General features: G+C 42.7%; 1 protein-coding gene across 2 annotated transcripts in view; it reads right to left on the reverse strand.

Annotated features, from left to right (window-relative positions):
• The window catches only part of LOC137383841 (neuron navigator 1-like), a 719,754-nt gene extending 701,654 nt beyond the window's left edge, over positions 1-18,100 (reverse strand). The window contains exon 1 of one of the 2 annotated variants that reach the window (XM_068057137.1): positions 18,048-18,100. The gene's annotated coding sequence lies outside the window, so the exon portion shown is untranslated. Of the gene's footprint in view, positions 1-17,843; positions 18,025-18,047 lie in introns of those variants that run through there. The other variant, XM_068057136.1, reaches the window with a different exon arrangement.
• Positions 18,101-18,407: the final 307 nt, after the last annotated feature.

The raw sequence follows: 18,407 nt of genomic DNA on the forward strand, positions 1-18,407 counted from the left end.
AGTTAAATTCAGGCAGGGCAACAGTAGTCTGCCAAAAAAGAGCAGAAACAGAAGTTCTCTATCAATATTCTGGATTCACCATTGATAATCTAATTGAGGAAACAATTTTATAGCCATGAAGGCTCACGGAGCAGCACTGAAAGCAGATTTGTGCTTTTTGAATGTTTTCTAGCATAAAAATTTTCAATTTTCCTACTCTCACCCTAAAAAAATTAATTAAATTAGAAAGTAATGTAAACAAAGACTGACTTATGGATCATTGTAATAAAAAAATTAAATTATAGTAAGCTATAGGATCACCCTTGATATGGAATAAATTCAACAGAAACCATTCTGTGATTAATTCGTTACCAAGAAAGACATACCTTTAACAAGATGTGTTTTCATCCACAGCCAGCTTTTACTATATTCTAGCATACAATAACTAACATGCACCTATCTTAAAGATACATTTTACTCCAAAACAGTTGATTACAACTGGTTCAACTGCCTGTGCAGCTGTACGCCTAGAAACAATGAGCCTGCAGGAAAGACAGCAAAATGGGCTTGGTTATAATGAAACAGCAGGGTCCTAATGACAATAGAAGCATCATATAAAATGAGAAAAGATTTCTTAATAAAACCAAAAGGAAATTATTACCCCCAACAAAGATGAAAGCATCTGGCAGCTATTCAGTGTCCTGAACCCAATTATTTCTCGTTTTATGCCAATGCTAAAATCCTTAATATTGAAGTGGGGGGGGGGGGGGAGAAATTTGCACAACAGTAAATATGGTCTGCAAATCAAGGCAGGCTGGGTACAGTACAAAATTAACTTTAACACAACAGTTCTTAATTGAGAGCTCCGAGAGTGGCATAACATCCACAAGAGCTCTGGTTTAAGTCATACTTTTACAGTTTTCCATATTAATACTTCATACCAGAGAAGGTTAAACATTACACATGAATGAAAATATGAACTGCATGCAGTATTTCTGTAACATTGATGACAAATTCCAAATAATAGGATTACAAACTCTCAAACTGATTTATCTATACAGCCTATATAATTGACGGGATAAAATCCATCTAATGAAACAAAAACTAATCTTTGAAATGAAAACAAGACATCAATATCTATAAAATACTCCATCTGTAATAAAATTATAGCACTAACTTCAGTCCATTACTAAACATGATCAATTCACAGGAAATAACTTGTATAATAACTAATTCATGCATAGGTGGGTAGATTTTGTTAAGTACCATCCGTACTTTAAGGGCTGAATTTTACCTGCCCTTTGAAGACAGGCTGGGAGGTGGGAGGGCTGGCAATATGGCAGCAGGAAGGCGTCGGGATGGGAGCCCAATGTCTTCCCGCTACCATGGCATGTTGCCAATGGCTGGAACCTTAGTGGCGCGACTGCCCACCAGGCTGTCAATTGAGCCCAATTAAAGGCCACTTCCCATCCCAGTGGGCTTTTTGTACATGTTGGGAGGGCCTGCCACTGTGTGGAGAGACCACCAGGCAGCCTCCAAGCAGATCCCTGAAAGTGGAGGGGGGGGGGCATCCTCCTAGATGGGCCCTCCAAGATGGGCGCTCCATGGCCCATAAAGGGCCCCCTGGCAACAAAGGCTGGCCCCCTGCCTAACTCGCCGCTGCTGCACCACGACCACCACACCCTCCAGCAATCACTGGGGCTTGCCTGCTTGGTCATAGCTGTTCAAAAATAACCTACCCCTCTCTTTGAGAGTGCCTCGGCATTGAGGTGCTCTCTCCTTCATCTTGCAGCCTCAGCAGTGGCCACACTAGTGGTGTCGTTGCTGAAGCTGCTGAGCTGCAGGCCCTCTGATTGGGCCAGGAACTCTGGGAATGGAGGTGGGGGGGGTGGGGGAGCTATGCAGGCCACCATCCTCAATCGGATGGCAGCTCCAGCAGCGGCCTATTAATGGACTGTCGCTGGCAAAATGCTGCCCCAAAGTCCCACTGCCTTCCAGAGCGGGGTCGGCTCCCGCTTTCAGCCCTGGCAGTGGGACTTCTTCAGGGCTGAGTAAGGTCAGCGCAAAATATCACTTGGGCAGAGTGCACAGAGGAAAATCAGACAGATAAAACACACACCTATAATGAAGCCCCCTGACTTTCCTTCCACTTAAATTAATGAAAGTAAATCAGATGGTGCTTAAACTCTATGTGTGATTTTCCTCTCTGAACACCCCAAGGCAATATTTCATAGCCAGGCGGTACAGATGAAAATAAGCTATACCATTTTCATACCCATGAAATCAGCTCAATGCAATTAACTGATTAGCAAGATTACAAACACAATTTTCTCTATGTACTATAAGAATCATTAAGGACTAATCTGGATAGCCGCCAGAAAGATGCACAGAGATTGTGATGCACAATTAACCCATACCTGTTGATTACAATGCAGGCAGCACACCAACTTCCTGCTGCCAGCCTCCAAAAATGATCTTTCCATCCAGCCAGGCTAAACACCCTGTTCAATGGCTGCATGCATCATGAATAGCTCGCACCACATAAAGCTAGCCACCTACACTGCTTAATGCTAGCCTGCACCTCTTAAAGGATTGTGCCTGGAGCACGTGTTAGGAGATGTGGTTGAAAAGAGTATGATCTCTGAAAGAGTCAGGAATGACACAACAGGGGAGACAGCAGGCTCCAAGGTTTTGGATGCTGCACGAGAAGCCTTGATGGAGGAGATGGAAAGGAGGAATTTCCTGTATCTTCAGTGAGGGAAAGGTGGCCCTCCAGGCACATGATCAAAAGGCAGTGGGAGAAGATAGGCATAAAGATCAATGCCATGAGTCAAGCCCCGAGGAATTGGATGCAGTGTCATAAGAAGGCCAGTAGCTTCACACAGGTGGTCAAGGTCAGTGAGTGTGTCTTCAGCTTCAGCCACTGCCCAAATCACAACACCCCATCACTCACCTACCAACAATCTCTATCAATCAGGACTCACAATGAACATTTATATGCTTCACCTCACCCTCATAAACTTAGCATTGCTGCAAGCCTCACACCCACAACCCACAGCTTTCACACACTGCCAGCTCTACAGGCATGACAGCCACAACAGCCAAACAGATTACATGACATTCACTGAAACACTTCCCTCTATCTTGCAGGAGATGTTGGCATAAAACCGGAGGTAGCAGGATCTAACCAGAGGAAGACAGATCCACTTATATGTCCTTTTCCCCAAGGAGCAGACGGTGTTGTCCATTGTTGGGACGGCCATACTGAGATTGTGGCGAGTGGCGGAATGAAAACCATCCAAGATGATGATATCCTCATACCTAATCTTCCTTCTCACATTCCACTTACCCTCATCCCACACGCTCTTCCAATTTACAAACTGCAGGTAGTGTAAGCCTCCTTCTGAGGTCCCAGCATCAGAGATGCCAGTCTTCAGCCAATTTAATTCACTCCACATGCTACCAAGAAACGGTGGAAGGCACTGGATACTGCAAAGGCTATGGGCCCTGACAACATTTCGATTGTAGTACTGAAGACATGTACTCCAGAACTAGCCGCACCTCTAGCCAAGCTGTTCCAGTAGACTTAAAACACTGGCATCTACCCGACAATGTGGAAATTTGTCCAGGTATGCCTATCCACAAAAAGAATGACAAATCAAATCAAGTCAGTTACCACCCCATCAGCCTACTCTCAATCATGGAAGGTGTTATTGACAGTGTTATCAAGCAACACGCACTCAGCAATAACCTGCTCACCGATGCTCAGTTTGGGTTCCACCAGGGCCACTCAGCTCCAGACCCCATTACAGCCTTGGTCCAAACATGAACAAAAGAGATGAATTCCAGAGGTGAGTTGACAGTGACTACCCTTGACATCAAAGCAGTATTTGACCAAGTTTGGCATGAAGGCACCTTAATAAAATTGAAGACAATGAGAATCAGAAGGAAAGCTCTCCACTGGTTGCAGTCATACATAGCACAAAGGAAGATGGTTGTGGTTTTTGGGAGTCCAGGCATCCCAGCCCCAGGACATTGGTGCAGGAGTTCCTCAGGGTAATATCCTAGGACCAAACATCTTCAGCTGCTTAATCAACAACCTTCCCTCCATCATAAGGTCAGAAGTAGGGATGTTCGCTGTTGATTGCACAGTGTTCAGTACCATTCACAACTCCTCAGATACTAAAACAGTCCATTCCCACATGCAGCAAGACCTGGACAACATTCAGGCTTGGGCTGATAAGTGGTAAATAACATTTGTGCCACACACGTGTCAGGCAATGACCATCTCCAACAAGAGAGAATCTAACCATCTCCCCTTGATGTTCAATGGCATTACCATCACTGAATCCCCCATTATCAAAATCCTAGAGGTTAGCATTGACCAGAAACTTAACTGTACCAGCCATATTAATAGTGGTTACAAGAGCTGGTCAGAGGCTGCAGTAACTCACCACCTGCCTCCCCAGAGCCTGTCCACCATCTACACATGCAAATCATGAGTGTGATGGAATACTTTCCACTGGCCTGGTTGAGTGCAGCTCCAACAACTCTCAAGAGGCTCGGCACAATCCAGGACAAAGCAGCCCGCTTGATCAGCACCCCATCCACCACCTTCAGCATTCACTCCCTCCACCACTGGTGCACTGTGGCTACAGTGTATACAAACTACAAGATGCAGTGCAGCAACTCACCAAGGCTCCTTCAACAGCACTTTCCAAACCCGCGACCTCTATCACCTAGAAGGATGCGGCAGCAGACACATGGGAGCCACCACCTGCAAGTTCCCTCCAAGCCACACACCATCCTGACTTGGAACAATATCGCCATTCCTTCACTGTCGATGGGTCAAAATCCTGGAACTCCCTCCCTAACAGCACTGTGGGTGTACCAGCACCAGATGGAATTCCAGTGGTTCAAGAAGGCAACTCACCACTACCTTCTCAAGGGCAATTATGAATGGGTAACAAATGCTGGCCTAGCCAGTGACCCCAGCATCCCATGATGAAGACACAGAACTGTCACTTTCTTTCACACTCATAACCACCAGCTCAGATAATGACACTGCACAGATCCTAGAAGATAGATTATAAGTGGGATCTGCATATGGTGAGACACCGGGCACTAGTAGGCGTCAGCCAGGGCAGGGGGAAAGGATAGCACAGGTGCCAGCTCGTGGAGGGTTCCATTGCGGAGGTCTCAGATGAGTATTTCTATGTGTCAGCCAACAGCAGAAGGCTGATGAGCATGCGCAACAAAATGTCTGCTGTATTGCAAAGCCTGCCAGCAAGCCTGCACTCAATGTCACAGAGCAAGGATGAGTCCAGCACCGATGTGGCACAGGACCTTAGAGTCCATCCTTTCCATCACAGAACTGGTGGCCAAATCTATTCATACACATGTGGACAAAACCAGGATGCAGTGTCTGATGGCCACTGTTGCAGCTTCTATTGCAGCACAAGCAGCAGCCACCCATCATCCGAATGCTGCCATGCAAGCTCAGACTGCTCTCATGGAAGGTCAGTGTGATATCATGTAAGCTCAGACTGCTGCCACCATGCCTGTGAATTACACTGTGCAAAGGAGCTTGCTGGGTGTCACAACAGTCCAGCAATCTCTCCTCCAGTAGCATCACGGAGTGGAAGTGGTTCTATACAGCATGAACTTGCTGTCCTCTCTCAGTAAGACAGCGTTCATTCTCCTAGCCCTGCCACTCCACCACTGCCGTCACTGTTGCCTGTCAGCCAGCCAGCTCAGATTGCTGCCACCCATGCAGAGATGGTGCAGTCTGCATTTGGGCCTTCTTGGCTCAGAATTCCTCGAGGTAGTTGTCCAAGGCCATCTGCTGTCACCTCCACCGAATGTCAGTAGCCTTCCACCACCCATGCTCCAGCCACTGCAATGGTACTAGAGCAAGCAAAGCACACAGAAGACAGGCACTAAGTGAATGCACAAGGATGATTAGTTGACCTTTATATCCACTATGACATGATTTCATTGATAAACTGATTTCGGAATGTTTATTCGGTGGTGGCTTTTATTTTTGCATTATGGCTAACTGGACGCTGTGAGGGTTATGGCAGAGAGAAGATAACGTGTGGAACTGTTGATGAATGGGAAATTGGGATTGCAATTACTGGTATTACACTCGGATGAGTTGTTCACGGTCAACCCGGCCAGAAAGGGGTTGCCTGGGTTACCTCCTCCCTTCCATTTCCTTCTCCTTATGATTCTGCTCCTCAGCCACTCACCATACAGCTGGTCACAAGTACTGTCCCCTCAGGATGGTGAGATTGTGTAGCATGCAGCAGACCACCACAAACCTCGACACCTGCTCTGTCGAATACTGCAGGGCTCCTCCAGAGCAGTCCAAGCAGTGGATGCATTGTTTCAGTATGTCAGTGGTCTGCTCTATCACATTTTGTGTGACAGCACAATTTTCATTGCATGCATGCTGTGCACATGTGCATGGGTTGCAGACAGGAGTCTCAGGAATCTCCTCAGCGGTTAGCCCTAGTCACCCAGTAGCCACCCTTTGGTTTTCTATGCTCAATGCATAGGCACAAATGCAGCTGACACAGACTGTTCAGAATGAAGGCATAATGATTGCTGCCTGGCATTGACCTGCATGATGTGCTGTCTATGGTCAGATACCAACTGGACATTGAGTGAGTGGAATCACCTCAGTTCCAGTATACAACAGAATTGACATGCAGCACTCACAAAGAAATCTACATAAAGTCAATGGCATCCTGCACCATGTGGAAGCCTGCAATCCTCGCAAAGCTGCTTGCTTGTTCTTCCTTCTAGTCTCTGGCAAGAGAGAGTGAAATGTAATTAGCTCATTGAATAGACAGCCTCAGTGACCTCCCTTACACAAAAATTGATGGCAAACTGCAAGATGTTGCAAACATCTCCAACTCCAGTCTGGAAGAAGCCAGATGCATAAAAGTTCATCATCATGGTCATCTTCACGGCCACTGGCAATGAGGTCCTTGCCTTGCTCTGATGTTGCAGTTGTAGCTGCAGTAGGTGGCAGGTTTCAGTGAGGATCTACTTACTGAAGCACAGGCATCTCACGCATTGTTCCTCACTGAGGTTTAGGTAGGGGAACTGCTCCCTGAAAACCCTGGCTGGATATTCCCTGCCGCTGACAGCCCTCCGCCCCCACCTCTTCCAACTCCCTCACCTCTTCCTACTCCCTTTTCCAGCAACTTATAGAATCATAGAATCACAGAATGGTTACAGCACAGAAGGAGGCCATTCAGCCCTTCGTGTCCGTGCCAGCTCTCTGCAAGAGCAACTCAGTTTGTCTCACTCCCCTGCCTCTTCCTTGTAACCCTACAATTTTTTTTCTCCAGATAATTATCAAATCCCTTTTGAAAGCCATGATTGAATCTGCCTCCACCACACTCACAAGCAGTGCATTCCAGATCCTAACCACTGGCTGCATAAACAAGTTTTTCCTCATTTCGCCTTTGGTTATTTTGCCATTCACCTTAAATTGATGTCCTCTGGTTCTCGACCCTTCTGCCAATGGGAACAGTTTCTCCCTATTTACTCTCTCCAGACCCCTCATGATCTGGAACACCTCTATCAAATCTCCTCTCAACCTTCTCTTCTCGAAGGAGAACAGCCCCAGCTTATCTAATCTATCCACATAATGTAAGTCCCACATAACTGGGACCATTCTCATAAATCTTTTCTGCACCCTCTCTAATGCCTTCACATCCTTCCTAAAGTGTGACGCCCAGAAATGGACACAATACTGCAATTGAGGCCGAACCAGTATTTTATAAGGGTTCACCATAACTTCCTTGCATTTGTATTCTCTGCATTTATTTATGAAGCCAGGATCCCATATGCCTTGTTAACCACTTTCTCAACCTGCCCTGCCAGCTTCAATGATTTGTGCACATATACTGCCAGGTCCCTCTGCTCCTGCACCCCCTTCAGAATTGTACCCTTTATTTTGTATTGCCTATCCTCGTTTTTCCTACAAAACTGTAGCACTTCACACTTCTCTGCATTTAATTTCATCTTCCATGTTTCCACCCATTCTTCCAGCTTGCCATGCTCTGTGTGCCCTATGTTCATGCTCCAAATCATGCTGTATTCCAAGGGGAATGTCTACTAGTACATCCATGCTCGGAGCAACTGGTTTATGCAGAGGTCGTGAAGTCAGCAAAAACCCCTTCAGCACCTGCCACACCACTCCCTGCAGACTTTTGCAATTTGAAATAACTATAGAAAGCACCAAGCACTTTTAGAGTCATAGCAAGAGTCAGAAGAAATTAATCAGCAACTAGCCTGCAAGTCGTTCTTGATCCCTTTAAATACACCAGTGGGGTGTGTCTCCTCTGTGTGTTCAGTTGTGTGAGGTTAAAAGAGTATGCTGGCTGGAGCGTTGAGCTCCAACATAGCACCACAGGCACAAATCAGCATTGTATACTGATTGTCATCCCGATCTGCCTGCTTTGAGTACTTCCAATGGATGTTCACTGCACACACGCCAACACCTGCAACAATATGGCATCTAGCACGATTCGCTCCATAAGTGCGCACAAACCATGCAGACACGATTTTGGAACTCAAAGGGCATTCAGAGCGCCTAAAAACTGGGGTCTACTGATCCCAATTCCTTTCCCATGATATCTAGCAGCAGCTCTTAATTAGTTTGACTGGAGACCCATTCACCAAAAACATTAGTGATCCTGAATGATTTACCAAATAAATACAAGTGAGTTGAAATAGGATTGTATAATATTAGCAGTGATGTGATAACTTGCTTCTTAGAAACATCATGCAGCACAATTTGAATTCAAAAGTCCATTATAAATATTAAACACTTAAATAATACCAAATTTAAGCTATTTATCTTCCAATGTTGAAACTAGCCTACTTATTAATTTTTAAGTGGCTTACACACGGTTTGTTACTCAGTCAGACATAATTTACCACTAGGTCTTCCCATTTTAAGAGATTTTGTGACTCAATCCCTTATTAAACTGTAGCATAAGAATGCCTAATTAGTATCAATGCCATACAGTACTAGTATTTTACAAGCACCAGAAGACTGAAAGCAGCAAATACAGTTCTGTTTTAATTGGTTACTAAATCATTTAGAGCTCAAAACTACATGAAAGGCAAGTGCTCTTCACAATGGAAAATCTACACTAAGTTGCTGGCCTTCTCTCATACTGCCCTCCTGCCTTCATTACTCAAGACCTGACTCATTGGAAAACTGAGAGATTATAGCAAAAATGGCAGAATGTTTCCTCATTCCGCCACTAGCCTTCAACATGTTGTCACCTTCCAAAATCACGCCCATCTTTCCAGCAACTTCATGTTTGAATCTCTGACTTTCTGTCATACTCCACCTGTTGCTTATAGATGACCAGGGATGTGCTCAGGACATACCCTTTGACTCCCATTGCAGAGCGTGAAACCTGCCAACTTGATCATCTTAAACCAGTCCCCTTGCTTCTGTAGACCAGAAGTAACAGTCTCTTATCATAGACTGGTGGTCTGTTTCTTTTATGTATTTCTATGAACTTGTAGTGAACTCAGACACAATGAAAAAAAATTACAGCTTTTTTAGGAGAAATCTACAACAATCGTTTCAATTTATTTCTTGCATTCAATAGTAGAAAGCAATGACAATTGATAGTGCTCCATGTGTTATCTGAACTCGTTGAGCATTCTTCTGACAATTTTAGCTATTGGTCATTTAAAATTCAAAACCTGCTCATTTTGGGCTTAAAGTGTAACATAATTCGCCTTATCAGTGGAATCCTTCAGCCAAAAGATCCTCATATGTTATTCTGACAAATTGAGGAGTAAATTAAGATCCATATGGATTACTATATTCCAAGGAAAATTGGTAACTTATCGATTTCAATTTGCATCTGCATTGAAACTGGAATTGCTATACCATCAGCTACAAGAAACTCACTAAGTAGTTGGATATATTAAGAAGATCTGCTTCAAAAATTAGCTTTAGATTAAGTAGTACCTAAAGTTATAATGGCCATTTGTGCACAAATCGTTGTTTCTCAGTCACCTTCTGTTATTCCCTTTTCTGCTTAAGCACTGCTGGAAGTAGACATTTGTCACCAATTTTACAATCACACACTAAAAGTAGGAAGTCATATTGGCTATGTAAACATTTTAGAAAATCGCAGACACATCATCCAATTTTCTGGGCATTGCCCACATTCATATAACTATCATATAATTCCACCCTTTTATGTAGAATTTCACCATCTGTATGAAAACTGAACTCTAGTGGCATTGCAGTAGGGTACAACGCATTCAGGGTAATAGTAACCAGCCTGGAGGTAGCTGCTTAGGAAAATATGATTTCAGCATATGGGTCACATCCTAGATTTCCTCCTGGTTTCCTCTCTGAAATATCTGCAAAGTTGAGGAACCTTAGCAGTAATTTTGAACAATCATCCACCCAGCAGCAATTTGAGTAATTGTGTTTTCATACCCTAACTGACATCCTAATGGGCACCCGAAAATTCAGCTTCTCTGCATCTGTCTGCTTTCATTCATTCAAATGGGGTGATTTACAAATATACAACAAATCTTCAGTCAAAGAACTGAGAAATGTATCTAGATTCAGTGTCAGATCATCTCTAATTAAATTACTGTATGCAATTTGGGCATCCAGTACTTGAAGAAATTATTCCCATTGAATGCACAGAGTGTAGATTCTACAGTGATGGAACTAAACTAATGAGGAGAGACTTCAGATACTGGGATTATTTCCATTGGAGTCTCCTTCTGTACTGTAAATTTCTGTGGTTGTACGTGCAGAAGAGATGTGCAACAAAGAAAGGACACTTCTCTCTGCAATTCTGGCATGACAGTAAATTTGTAGTGGTTAGAACAGAGTTCTGCATTAGCTAAGTATTTTGGTGTGGAAATTAGCCATCCTACTGGACCTTATGAGTTTAGTCCATAACCCAGCTACTCAGCCCAAGAACTGGTGGATTGTGACTTCATTCACACACACACACACACATTGCATCCACATTCGAACAGACAGCAAAATCAAAGATTGATTACATCATAGAATTATAGAATGGTTACAGCACAGAAGGGGACTATTCAGTCTGTGGTGTCTGTGCCAGCTCTCTTGTAGAGAACACCTCACCTGGCCCCACTCCCTGTAGCGCTGCAGAATTTTTTCTCTTCAGATAATTATCCAGTTCCCTTTTGGAGACCTCAATTGAATCTGTCTTCACCACACCCTCAGGCAGTGCATTCCAGATCCTAACCACACGCTGCCTAAGAAGGTTTTTTTCTTATGTCGCCATTGCTTCTTTGGCCAATCACCTTAAATCGGTGTCCTCTGGTTCTGGATCCTTCCACCAATGGGAATAGTTTCTCCCTATCTACTCTGTCCTGACCCCTCATGATTTTGAACACTGCTATCAAATCTCCTCTTAATTTTCTCTTCGAACCACCCTTGTGAATCTTTTCTGTACTCTCTCTAATACCTGAACATCCTTACTTAAGTGTGGTGCCCAGAACTGCACACAAAACTCCAGTTGAGGCCGAAGAAGTGTTTTATACAGGTTGATCATATCTGCAGGTCTGGCAGACCTAAAACTTTAACTCTGTTTCGCTCTACACAGATGTTGCCAGACCTGCTGAATATTTCCGGCACTTTCTGTTCTCAGTTCAGAGTTCCAGCATCAGCAGTATTTTGCTCTTATTTATCATAACTGCCTTGTTCTTGTACTCTATGCCCCTTCTTATAAAGCCCAGGATCCCATATGCTTTATTCACCACTTTCTCAACCTCCCCTGCCACCTTCAATGACTTGTGCATATATACACCCAGGTCCCTCTGCTCCTGCACCCCCTTTTGAATTGAATCCTTTATTTTATAATGCCTCTCCTCGTTCTTCCTACCAAAATGAATCACTTCACACTTTTCTGCATTAAATTTCATCTGCTAATTGTCCACCCATTCCAACGGCCTGTGTCCTCTTGAAGTTTATCATTATCCTCCTCATAGTTCACGATACTTCCAAATTTTGTGTCATCCGCAAATTTTGAAATTGTGCCCTGTACACTGAAGTCTAGGTCATTAATATATATCAAGAAAAGCAGGATCCTAACATCGAACCCTGGGGAACCCCAATATATACCTTCCTCCAGTCCAAAAAAAAACAACTGTTCACAACTACTCTCTGTTACCTGTCACCCAGTCAATTTTGTATCCATGCTGCTACTGTTCATTATTGCGTGGGCTCTACCTTTGCTGATAAGTCTGTTATGTGGCACTTTATCAAATGCCTTTTGGAAGTCCATGGATACTACATCAACTGCATTATCCTCATCAACCCTCTCTGTTACCTCATCAAAAAACTCAAGCAAGTTAATTAAACATGATTTTCCCTTAACAAATGATCATTATTTGACGGTAAGTTTTCAAATAGGAATGCAAACTGCCTTCCGGTCACATCATCAACTCAAAGATTTTACCCTTATACCTGGAACCTCTACTTGATGTCTTTCCACTTTCAGAGCTGGATTCCTGAACTACCCTCATTTTCTAATATTAATAAACTTGATCAACAACTCTCATGTTCTAACTCTATTTCTTACAAGAATGACTACGAATCCCTTATGATAACCTTTACCTCAACGTTAACTGATCGACAACTACCTTACTGCATTTTGATGAGAATTATTTGCCCTGGTATGTACTGTGATTGCCAACCCCTGTTATGCAGTCACTTTCCTTACTAAAAAGAAATTCAAACTACTGATTTTAAAATATTTATTCTTAGAGCCAATGTTAAAAATCTAAGTCAGAACTAATAGTAATTAAAGTATACTAATTCTAGAAAAAAAAGCTGCTCCACAAATAAACGAGGGGAAATAATTCTAAAGTATGCAAATGAAGCTTATATTTTACAACAATCTAACAATTGTGTGAATTTTAGTGGAAGCATTACACTTATGGATGACTCCACCAATTGCTCATCTGCAATTGCTCTTTGCACTGTGTTCACCTACTATTACTGCATGGCATGACTCCAAGGTCAATGTCTCCTATTTAGAGAACTTAAAAGCTTCTTACGTGTATCATATGAATATTCATTAGTAGATAGCTGTTCATGTTCACTTAGAAATTGACTGTTTGTCATAAAGACATTTGGTAAGCTTACGTTACCAGGGATTTGTCATTTCCCCTTTCAATGCTGCACAAGGCCAGTCTTTAGTATTTCAGTTGAGAAAGTAGCAACATTTATCCAATACTGCATCAAAAAGCAAACTATACCAGCAAATAAGTTTGAGGAATTATAACTCAATACTTCCTGACATACCAAGCATACTTAATTTTAGTAACATCCTTTTCCCAACTTCCTCTTTTTAATGTGCTCTCCATATAGATTCTAGAACATCCTTTTCACTAATATAATTCATTTGAGACATTTCAAACTGCAGATCCAGGGATGATTTACAAAATGTCTTGCCCTGAGAGTTGGAAAAATATTGGGGTTGATTTTAACACTCAGTAGGTTTTGGGCAGGTGGAGGGAGGAGGAGTGCAAAACGCATTATTTTCCAGGCCCAAGGTATTTTAATTCCCAGTCTCATCTGCATGTTGTGGGTCAGTTGCCTGCTAAAACAGGCACAAAATGAGTTCTGGTGGCCAGAGGTCATTTGCCAAAACCAAATGAAGGGTTGCCAGCAAGGAGATTAGTCATGGGGAGGTGGTTTCAGGAGGGTTTTCGGAGCAGGGGAAGCTTAAATTTCCCTTATGGAACCCGAAAAGCATTCCATCCTTCACCTGGCGGGCCTGTGCTAAAATGCAATAAGGTTCTCATTGACATAATGGGTCCCCCATTTGTAAACATTTATTAGGATCCCAACTGCATCCAGCAGGTGCCTCAGCCACCTAATTACAAAGAGCAGTTAAAATGGGGCACAGCTGGATACGAACAGGAATGGGATGCTGAAGCCGAATGCTCCATTTCAACAGAGCCCCATGCTGATCCACTGAGCAGAATGGGTCAAAGTACCAAGCATGGCCTGTGTGATTTGTTCATATTCTAGCATTAGTTCCAGTCTCAAATGTTAGACTTTGCTTTCTGGTGCCAAGAGCAGGTAGATCCATCTTGTTCTAGCATAGCTGACCAATTTTTGAACATTCTTTTCTCATGTGCTCTTGATCAAGAGAGACCCATAAATCTCGCTCATTTTGGAATCATCTAGTAAATTGTTAAGTACCTGGGGAATTTCTACACAATTATTAGTGTTCCAATTTTATGCCCATAAAAGGCATCAAAGATTCCAGAACTGGCATGAGTTCTGCTGAGGCCTGAGAAAAATCTCCAAAACTTTAGAAGAAAAAGGCAAATCGATCCACATAGGTCAAACTCCCTTTCAAGGATGGATCAGGATACATTTTTGCAGGAGTCAATGGCCCACACCAACCACTGGACTGACTCCATCCCTGCAATGTGAGATGGAGTCAGAATCTTCAGGCATGGACGTACTTTGATCTTGAACACTTTGGATATCCAACAACAGCATGGGGTTCTTACACATGTCTGCAACCAGGAGAGGGAAAGCAGAAGGAAAAGGAAACAAATGTTAGAAAGTAAAGAGACAGACCAGAAAAGAAAGATTAAAATGAAAAATGAAGTCATACTGAAGAAATGAACAGCTAGGACCTGAGAGGGAAAGAAAAAACTAATGGAGCAACTTGAAAATAAGAAAAGTAAAAGTCAAACTGGAAAAAAAAGAGTTCCTGGAAGACAAAAGCTGAGATGGGATTCTGTACAGGATTATTAGAATGGAAGAGTGGAGACTGGCAACCCTATAAAGAAGTTGGCAGAGAGGGGAGTGTGATGCATAATTTCTATGGCCAAAGTGCTGACCTCCAACTTAAATAATTTCAAAAGTTTAAAATTATTTCTTAGTGCATTCGATTGCAGCAGTGCTGCAAATTGTAGGAATACATGTTTTAATATCAACTGATCATTTGTCTTTCCTCTTTGTCCCCATGTCACACACCTTTCCCTGATTAAGGAATTGTCAAAGCAAATTGTCTCCTGGTACTGTTTATGTGCCAATTCAAGTAATGGAGCAAGAATAATCCATGCTGACCTCTTAAATGTTTTTCTTTCCTTTTTTCTGGAAAACTATTCAAGTTTCCACCTACTGACTTGCCAGAAAGACATGGACAACATTCAGGCTTGGGCTGACGAATGGCAAGTAATATTCGTGCTACACAAGTGCCAGGCAAAGACTATCTCCAACAAGAAAGAATCTAATCATCTCCCCTTGACATTCAATGGCATTACCATCACTGATTCCCCCACTATCAACATTACTGGCCACAAACTTAACTGGACCAGCCATATAAATACTGGTAGCTACAAGAGCAGGTCAGAGGTTGGGGATTCTGCAGCAAGCAACTCACCTCCGAACTCCCCAGTGCCTATCCACCACCTGCAAGGCACAAGTCAGGAGTGTGATGGAATACTCCACACTTGACTGGATGAGTGCAGCTGCAACAACACTCAAAAAGCTTGACACCATCCAGGACCAAACAACTCACTTGATCAGCACCCCATCCATCACCTTCAACATTCACTCCCTCCACCACTGGTGCACACCAGCAGCAGTGTGCACTGCAGAAACTTGCCAAAGCTCCTTCAACAACACCTTCTAAAACCATGACCTCTAATACCTAGAAGAACAAGGGCAGCAGGCACATGGGAACATGACCACCTGCAAGTTCCCCTCCAAGTCACACACCATCCTGACTTGGAACAATATCGCCTTTCCTTCACTGTTGTTGGGCCAAAATCCTGGAACTCCCTCCCTAACAGTACTGTGGGTGTACTTACCCTACATGGGCTACAGTGGTTCAAAATGGCTCACCACCACCTTCTCAAGGGCAATTATGGATGGGCAATAAATGCTGGCCTTGCCAGAGATGCTCACATCCCATGAACAAATAAAAAAACTGCCAAGATACAGAGAAAAAATAATAAGCAAATTGGAGACAAAAATGGTGCACTGTTTGTGTCGACTACCCTTGGACTGGAATATAAAATAAAACTGAAGACTACTACTTTGCTAGAAAGAGTTTTCATGGTTGCCTGAATGAATAAAACAAAGTGACCATTTATTAAACATACAGTTTTAAGTAAAAATAGTCTTACATAGTTATTTTACATGAGGCGATAATAAAAAACAGCAATCAACAACTGCTATCATACTGCTATGTGAAACGCAGCTGTATAGCGCCAACATGCTGCATCACTTTTCCCCTCCTTCCTCTCCCCATAGGCAGTAGTTCATCACATATAGTCCCAGTGATCTGCTGATGAACCTTCTGGTAAGGAGTTCAAGACACTGTTCTTGATGTGTTAACCAGGACTGGGAGCAATGAAGAATGCTGGGGTTCAATATAATCAAATCCAGTCATGTCCTCCCCCATCAACTGGACATATATATAACCAGCAGGAAAGGCTCTTTTAGTCAGTGGCTGCTGGAGCCAACTTGACGGCACCTTTGCTGAAACCAGCTAATCAATGCAAACCAGGCAACCTTCTAGGTCTGAATAATCCAGTCCTCACTGAATCATATAACATGCTGCTTCTGATGCCCAATTCAGAAAACAGGAAGCATATCCACCCAGTTTGGCTATTGTCTATTGCGTACTGACATCATTCACTCAGAATGTAGCATTATTCAAAGCACGAATATTCCTTAGCAATTAGATTCTATACTCATGTCTCTTTTACAATGCTTCGAAGATTAAAAATTACAACCACAGCCCACAAGAGACAGTTTTGTTGCTAAATTATTTGCCAGGCAACAGTGAAAGCAGTTTCAAACACAATAGTCCTCTTTAATTTCATTTTATATTTCAATCCCAGTGTAGTCAAAGATGAAGTTTCACTGTTTTTGTCCTCAATTATAATACCTGACAAGGGCAAAATAAAGTTATTTTTAAAAAGCTTTATGTCCTCAGTAACTAGCGCTTAAAACTAGACACTATTCATAGACTAACACGTACAGATCAAAGTAAGTAAACCTTGCAGTCCCTGTGCAGGCATTTCATAATGCTGATAAAATACACAAATGTAAAAATAATACTTGTAGTTACCCATTACAATAGAAACAACCAGCTGATCTCAGAATCCACTCAGCACTAATAGTACAGAAGTCAAAGATCCAAAAACAAATGGACAGCCAGATTTCATTTATATTATTTTTAAAGTTGGGGTACACAAATAAGCATTTCTATTCTCTGTGTTGGGATCCTGCTTCTACCCTGCTCAGAAGAATAGAATTAAATTTACATTTGTGTTTTCTTTTAAAATGAATAGATTTTAATGTTTCTTTGACAGGAATAGAACTAAAACGTGATTTTATATTTAAAAAAGTCTCCCCTGTAAATGTTCATGTTGCAATGCTCTCCAAAGACCATCTACCAAATGTGGTGATTAATATAATTTTAGTTATCAAGAGAAAAACCTAATCTGTAGATTGAATGTGTAAACCTGTACACCGCTGGAATAGAGCAGTTTAAAAACGATATTTATTTTTTTCTCTTATTTAAGTGACAGCTTTATTAGTGATGCAGTTTATTTATTCAGGGGACTACAGGGAAAGCAGCTTTCAAGTTTCCTATGGAGACACATCACATCTGCGGCTAGATCAATGGACACTGTATCTTGACCCTCCGTCTCAACTGTTGCGAGGGCGCTGTTTACACGAACCCCTCATCTGCAAGCTTCTATTGTGTGACTGCAAACAAACACGGCACTGATTTTAAAGCGTGGCAGTTTCCTTTCTTTTCGCTCTCAAGTATTACCTTTCTTCAAAAAAAAATTGTTGGCAGAAAATTCCTGATCGAACCCTCCTCCAGCCGTGCGGAGTGACAAGACACACTTCACTGCGGTACGCCTCAGGAACAATTACAGCACGTTAATTCTTCTCTTAAATTAAAACTCCCACACACACACAATTCCCAAGAAGAGAAACGGCAGCCGGTTATTACGCGCTAAAAAGCGTTCACCTTCCCGCAGCAGCTTGGTGCCGCCTCCTTGTTCAGAGCTCGCACCGCCCCCGCTATCTCCCTCGGCCAGAGCCAGCTCCTTTTGTGGAAGGCAATTAAAGCAATAGCTCCAGATAGCGCAAAAGCACAATCCACAATATTTCAGATAGTGCATTAGAGACACCCAAAGTTCTACCACATTATTAATGTGCTTCTCTCTCTCTCTCTATGAGAAGGGGAGATTTGCCAAGTTTAATGTTTTGGTCAAAAATGTATCTTCTTGCTTATTATCCCACTGGCCAGAGACTGGCGCTGGCACAGTTGTGAAGGTCAGTTAGCAACATTTGAGTTATGTTGCGGGTTGTGAGTCCTCTGGCTGCT

This window comes from Heterodontus francisci, chromosome 25, assembly GCF_036365525.1.
Source record: "Heterodontus francisci isolate sHetFra1 chromosome 25, sHetFra1.hap1, whole genome shotgun sequence".
NCBI classification, from domain to species: domain Eukaryota; kingdom Metazoa; phylum Chordata; class Chondrichthyes; order Heterodontiformes; family Heterodontidae; genus Heterodontus; species Heterodontus francisci.